The sequence below is a fragment of the Triticum aestivum genome, chromosome 2A, assembly GCF_018294505.1.
Source record: "Triticum aestivum cultivar Chinese Spring chromosome 2A, IWGSC CS RefSeq v2.1, whole genome shotgun sequence".
Classification (NCBI taxonomy): domain Eukaryota; kingdom Viridiplantae; phylum Streptophyta; class Magnoliopsida; order Poales; family Poaceae; genus Triticum; species Triticum aestivum.
Genome location: NC_057797.1, coordinates 787,430,278 through 787,437,665, shown reverse-complemented (window position 1 = coordinate 787,437,665; position 7,388 = coordinate 787,430,278).

Genomic DNA, 7,388 nt, shown 5'->3' with positions numbered 1-7,388 from the left:
TTCAAAACCGGACGACTTACAGGTTGAACTTTCCAAACCGGAGAAGTTTCATCCCTTGACTCAACTGAAGCGGTACTGTACGGACTCATGGTGGTTTTGACCTAGTCACGTCCACATGGCAATGTTTTCCTCTCTTTTTTAGTCTATCTTTGGTGTGGACATTTAATCGAACATAATGTATGCACAGAGCGCTTGTTGGCGTCCGTGGCGTGCATGTTGCGCCATGATGGTGTCCTAGACTAGGGGGTGCTAGCCACGTGGGCTCCCAGCTATATGGGCCGGGCCGAGGACCCCCATTATAATCAATCAGTGGGTCACGTTTGTCGGGCCCAGGAGCGCCAAGGTGGACATCTTTCAAAGAATTGGCACGTACTTCAAGACTTGGAGATTGTCTTCATCACGTTTACCCTTAGATGTAACCGACCTATGCGTAAACCCTAGGCACCTCTGGTACCTATATAAACCGAGGGGTGAGAACGGTAGATGAAGACTCATAAACAGTCAATCTCATGCTAGATCAACATGTACTCTGTACGCCCTCAAACTCAATACAATCAAAATATGACATAGCGCATTATCTCTTCGAAAGAGCCCAAATCCATGTGTCCACTCTTATCATCGTGCCAAGGATACTAGCTCCGGAAGCCCTACCTGAGATCTGCTAGATTGACTCCATCACAACGCGCCACAACCGAGCGACACCGTCATCCCACGATCCACACGCCGACACCATCAAGATTCCGGCCAGCTATCACGACAAGGAGGTGGGCACTGAGGTGGAGCCTCCAGTGGCGGGCGGGGCCTACAATTTGGTCACGACCAGCGTGATGTAGGTTCACATACACCAAAGCGGTGGGCAGAGGGTGATGTACGTGACCATGGTGCAACAGGTAGCAATCTAGTTCGGGGTGTGGTGAACGCGTCACATGGCGAATTCTCATTTCATCACCCAACTTGCTCAACGAAAACTAGGTTATAATTAGCTTGTTGAGGTGGTTTTTATATTCTCTAGGAAAAATATAACTATTTTAACTTATTTTTATTGCATATCTTTTTAAACATACCCAAACAAAATCATGAATGCAGAAAGTTGTGAAAATTTAAAATGTTGAAAATTTGGGAAACATATTTTCACAAAAAATCAAAAGGTTAATTAATTTTTTCTTAGAAACCATGAATTTTGAAAATATGATTTTTTTTCAAAATCATTCATTTTATTAAAAGGTCATAAATTATAATTACATTCAAAATTTTCATAAATATTTATGGACTATTGAAAAACTAGTGAATATAAAAAATGAAACAGTTAATAAATTGAACAAAGTTCATTTAAAAATATTCATTTTAAAAATAAAAAGGGAGAAGAAAAGAAAATAAGGAAAATTAAATAGGAAAAAAAATTAAAATCCCAAAATGAAACAAGAGCAAACAACAAAAAAACTCTCTGGAGAAGAAACTTTTAGCATTTTCCCAAAATCGTGAAAAAAACAATACATAGGCCCGTCTGTTCCCTCTACGGGGGCCCCGTCATGCTATTGGGATCGCGGCACGATAGCAAGGATGGAGCCGTTTTTTCTATTTGTTTTTATGGGCATTGTTTTTTCTTCATGGTTACATTATTTTAAAATGGGATACAGTTTTGTGTTAAGAAAAAAGGGATACCGTTTTTCGTCCATTATTTAGGTGGATTTATGTTTTTATGTTATATTATTTTTATATTTCATTCTGCCCGATTATTTGTGTATTTGTTCTACTCGAATTTCCTTGTTTTTATTATTTCCTTTTTCTAATTTTATTTTATATTGATGGTTATTTTTCTACCCTTTTAAAATTCATGATAGTTTTTAAAAAAAATGCGAAGATTTGATATATCATGATGTAGACAAAGTAAACTCAACCGATATGAATAAACTCCGTCGTTTCCCCTTAATGACAACAATACAAATACGTGTCTTCTCTCCTTGTGTCACTGGGATATAGAGCACCGCAAGATTGAACGCATTACAAAGCACCTCTCCAATTGCAAGATAAATCAATCAGTTGGACAAACCAAACGGATAGATCGGAGAGAAATATGAAGCTATAACAATCATGCATAATATAGTTCAGAAAAGACTCAATTACTATTCATAAATATTGAGATCAAAAACCCACAATTCATCGTATCTGAATAAACACACCGTGAAAGAGAATTACATCGGATAGAACTCCAAGAAGATTGAGGAGAACATGTTATTGAAGATCAAAGAGAGAAGAAGTCATCTAGCTACAAGATACAGACCCGTAGGTCTGTGATGAACTACTCACGGAACATAGGAAGGCTGTAAGGATAATACAGAAGCCCTTTGTCATCGATTCCTTCTCCGACAGAGTACCTGTAAAGGCCTCAGATGAGATCATGAAATAAAAAAAACTTATGCACAACTTTGCACCAAAATTACACTTTATCGTAATATGCAAAAACAATCATAAAATCGTGAAATTTTGGCACATATTGTAATGTGTTTGTATTATATAATTACACTCAGCAAAAAACCCACTAAAACAAAAAATAATCAATAAAGAAAAGGAAAAATGGAAAGAGAAAAACACAACTCAGAAGAACAAAAACGAGCCCAAGAAGCAATTGTACTAACCCAAAATAAGGGTCAATTGATTCCACCTAGCCCACAATAGAATTAAACAGAAATAAATAAAAACATCACATATCTCAAAGCAGATCCAACGAATAGAAAATCGACAGACCACAAAACTAAAAGTCAGCTGACTGAAATGTAGCTAAAGTGTAAAGGAAGGGAGGGAGTATCGGTATATAGATACTAACACTACTAGGGAGAAGCCTAGCAGCAGCGCGGGTTTTGGGCCTATTAGCAGCGCGGGGGCCGGCACTACTAATAAGGCGCTACAGCTAACGTAGGCACCCGCGCTACTGCTACGTCCTTTAGTAGTAGCGTGGGTAAAAACCCGCGCTACTACTACCAGCGCGTTTTTTTTTAATTTTTTCAAAAAAATATTTCTATTTTTTCCCCTAATTTTCAAATTTCTAAATTATTTTAACCTCAAATCTTTATTCACCCCTCATTGCTGCTCAATTTAATCTCTAATCACCCCTCATCATTTCAAATCATCTAACTTCCCGGACGGTCACCCATCCTCTCACTGCACTTGTTGTTTTCCTGACAATAGTAAGATGTCAACCCTATTAACCTCAGGAATTTAGCTTGAGCATGAAGTCACACATTTCATTATTTGAGTTTGAAACTATTGTTCTAAAAAATTAGTAACACTAATATTTCTTGAATAATTAGTTTGACCATAGTTTGACCACAGTTTGACCAGATTTGACCAAAATTCAAAAAACTAAAATAATTATTTAGTAACACTAATATTCTAGAATAATTAGTTTGACCATTGTTTGACCACAGTTTGACCACACAGTTTGAATTTTTTTTTGATTTTTTCCACTCTAGATCTTAAAAGCCCCGTAACTTTTTTTTCTGTTAGGTTTTTGAGGATTTTGAAAATGTTTAACGGGGTTTCCAGTTAAATTTGGATGTAACTTTTCGAGTAGATGGTTTTTCATATAAAAAACTTTTTCATCCGAGTTAGTATGCAAAAGTTATGCCCATTTTTACAAATTCTCGAGAGATTTTGCAAATAAAGTCGAAATTCATATCTGCAAATTTTCCCAACAACTAGACCACATATCACATGGGAAACTTATTTTCTTTTTTTTTGACATTTTCATCATTTTCTTTTAATTTTTTTTAAACTGAAAAGGCGATCCACCGGGGGGCTAGTGTTTGAAAATGGGACCTTTAGTAGCAGCGCGGTTTTTTACCCCCTCGCTACTACTATGGCACCACTTAGTAGTAGCGGGGGCTAAAAACCAACGCTACTGCTATCAAACTTAGTAGTAGCGAGGTTTTAAAAACCCGCGCTACTACTATGGCATGTCCCGGGGGGCACGGTAGAGACCGCTTAGTAGTAGCGAGGGTTAAAAACCCGCGCTACTGCTATCAACTTAGTAGTAGCGAGGTTTAAAAACCTGCGAACCCTCGCTACTAGTAACTTTCTGTGTATATGCTTTTTCCTAGTAGTGTAAGCTCTCTTAAAATGCAGCTCTAGGGCGAATCGCGGCGTTGGAGGGTGCGTGGGACCACCTTGTCAGCCTATGTTGACTCATTATGAACCGCCTTGAACCAGCAAGGTACATTGGGCCACTAGGCGGCGTGGGAAGGGGAAAAGACTGCAGGGTGAGGGGGAAAAACGGTGGCGTTCTTGTGCAATTTTTCTTTATGGAGAGGAGCTATGGGGGCGGTCGGCAGCGGCGAGGTAGCTGAGCGCCTCGCGGTTAGGCATTCGTGCGTTTGGACCTCTCCGATGCGACAGGTGCTTAGGCATTCGCGGTTTTCCATTTTTTAATCTATCTTTGGTTTGGACATTTTATCGAACATCTAGAATGCAATGTCTCCACAGAGCGCTTGCATGGCACCAACCTATGCACAACACTAGCTCGAGGGAGCACATGGATGAAGGAGCTCCAGACGATGTAGTTGGGCGCGTCAACTCGAGAGGATAGGGACCTGGGAGTGGATGTTCAAGGTGAGGTTCGAGAGAGGCATCCGAAGGTAGAGGGGGAAAGATCAAAGAGATCCATCGAGAGGCGGAAGTGTGGAAGTATCTGATACAATGTAGAGAGTGAGACACACAAAATTGGGGTAGAACAACACTTGTATGCACAAACGCATCCATGAGAAGCTCTAACTAACTGATCAAGTGCTTGCTTGGAGGGCGAAAGCAGGTGGGGGAGGTTCAGGTGCACCAGCTGGTTCAGGATTTGATGTACTGCCGGTGAAAGCTAGTTCCATTGGCGGCTGGAGCAATTGATGGCATCATCCGAGGGTATAATTACCTTGTTGAATGTGTCACATGGAGAATTCTCTAATCACAACCCAACTTGTTCAAGAAAAATACAGGGTATCATTACCTTGTTGAGCTGGTTTTCCATATTCTCCTTGAAAAATATTACTATTCACTTCGTTTTGATTGGAGATTTAAAAAATATCCCAAACAATATTTAGTAATTTCATGATTTTTTTACAAATATCACAAATTCAAAAATATTCATGAATTTTAAGAAAATGTGAAATCTTAAAATGTTCAAAACTTTGGAAACAAATGTTCAATTTGTTTAAAAGGTTCATTACATTTCCAAAAACCACGATTTATTAAAATATTAATTTAAAAAAACCATTACTTGTCTTTAAAAGTCATGAATTTAAATTATACTCAAAATTTCAAAAATCTTTATGGATTTCTGAAAACTAGCAAACAAAGGGTTAACAAAATTGAAAAAAAACCATTTCAAAATATTCATAAAAAGGAAAAAAATAAAAAAAAATAAAAGGAAGTAAGAAAATAATTAAAACCACAACAGGAAATCTATAAAACCGGTACAGCAAACAAAGAAAAGAGTCTTGGGTGAAGAACCTTTTAGAATCTTCATATAACCTTGAAAAACATATATAGGCCCGTGGATTACCTCTAGGGTCTGCCTAAGCATCGCAAATGTTATTTGTCACTTATTTGAGTAGCACTTAGCGCTTTTCTGAAATCATTAATTGAGGAGTACTCCTTACAAAGATCACTTCCACCTTTCAAGTTGCGCCACTTGTCCCTGAGTGTTTTTCCTTTTTCGTAGATCCGTTTATTCAAAATGTTATATCTCTTAAATCGTGTGTCCAAAACTCGAACCGTTACACCGTTGGATATCTCGCATTGAGATTTTCAAAATTAATCCCATGTTGATATGTTTTGATGAACTTCTTTTTCACAAAAAAAGGACGAAAAAACCGAATCAGAAGCACAGTTCTTTTCCTTTCCGAAAGAGGCACGGCTGTGCCTCTCGCGAAAGCACAACCGCGCCTCTCGCGAAAGAAAAACCGTGCCTCTCGTGGAAGCAAAAAAACGCGTTTTTTTCGTTTCCAAGAGGCACGGCCGTGCCTCTCGCGAAAGCACACCCACGCCTCTCGTGCAAGGAAAAAAACATAAAACACATTCTTTTTCCGTTTTCGAGAGGCACAACCATGCCTCTCGCAAAAGCACAACCATGCCTCTCGCAGAAGAAAAAACACAAAACTCATTTTCTTTTCAATTTCCAAGAGGCATGACCGTGCCTCTCGCAAAAGCAAAACCGTGCCTCTCGCGGAAGGAAAAAAAGAAATCAGGTTCCTTTTTCCGTTTCGAGAGGCATGGTCATGCCTCTCGCAAAAGCAAAACCGTATCTCTCGCGGAAGCAAAAAAAGCTCGTGAAAACCCAATAACTAAGGAAGATTTTTTTATCCAAAAGCTAAGAAAGACCGGTGGAAAACCCAAAACTAGAAAAAATCGACAAAACAATGTTGAAAGCTGAAAAAGCGTGCGGAAAAATAAAAATAAAAAAATTCCAAAGGGAGTGCTCAGAGCATGACACGTGGCGGCGGCTGAGAGCGCGCCAAGTGGCGCACTTTCAGCCCACTCGCAAGTGATCATTGCGAGGCTCCCGAAGGAGCGCTCGTCAACTAGTTGCTCCCGCTTTCATCGAGGCGCTCCCTACATGGATCGTGGCCTAATAGAAAGGATGGAGCGGTTTCTTTGATTTGTTTCTTGGGACATCGGTATTTTCTATGGTTATGACACTATTTTAAAATGGGAAACCATTTTTCGTCCATTTGTTTTGTGGATTTCTGTATTTGTTTTCATTCCGCCTTACTTTTAGTGTGTGTTTTTTCTTAATTTTTACATTTTCTTCCGATTTATTTTTTCTATTTTTCTTCACCCCCCATTTGAAAGTTTCATGATGTTTGTGTAAAAGGAGTGAAAGTTTTTATATGCCGTGAACAGTTTTGTTTAAAAAATTATGCAATTTTTTTAAACATTTTCATGAATTGTTTTCAGAGAAAAGTTCATGAACAATTTTGAAACATGTGGATATTTATAAAATACCACAAAGATATTCATTAAAAAATAAAAAAATGCATGATTTTTTTTTGACATTTTCAATAACATTTTTCAAAATTGTCACGAACATGTTTTAAGCGTGTGGGAAAATATATGAACATATTTAAAAAAAACACTTGAACATAGTTTACTCAAAATACAGGAATAATTATAAACAAAACAAAATTGAAAAAATGAATAGACATACCCAACCTAGCCGCCACGACTTGACTAGAGAACAAAGATGCAACCCGCATCACCGGGGTTCCGTCTTCTCCGCCGTTTGGTCCGTCATCGGCGGGAAGAAGGAGAACCCCGGGGATCTTGTCGTGTGTCCGTCCAATCATCTAGGTTTTGTCAGTTATGGTCTTTGATTGATTGTCCATGACTTGGTCTTCAGCAATGGC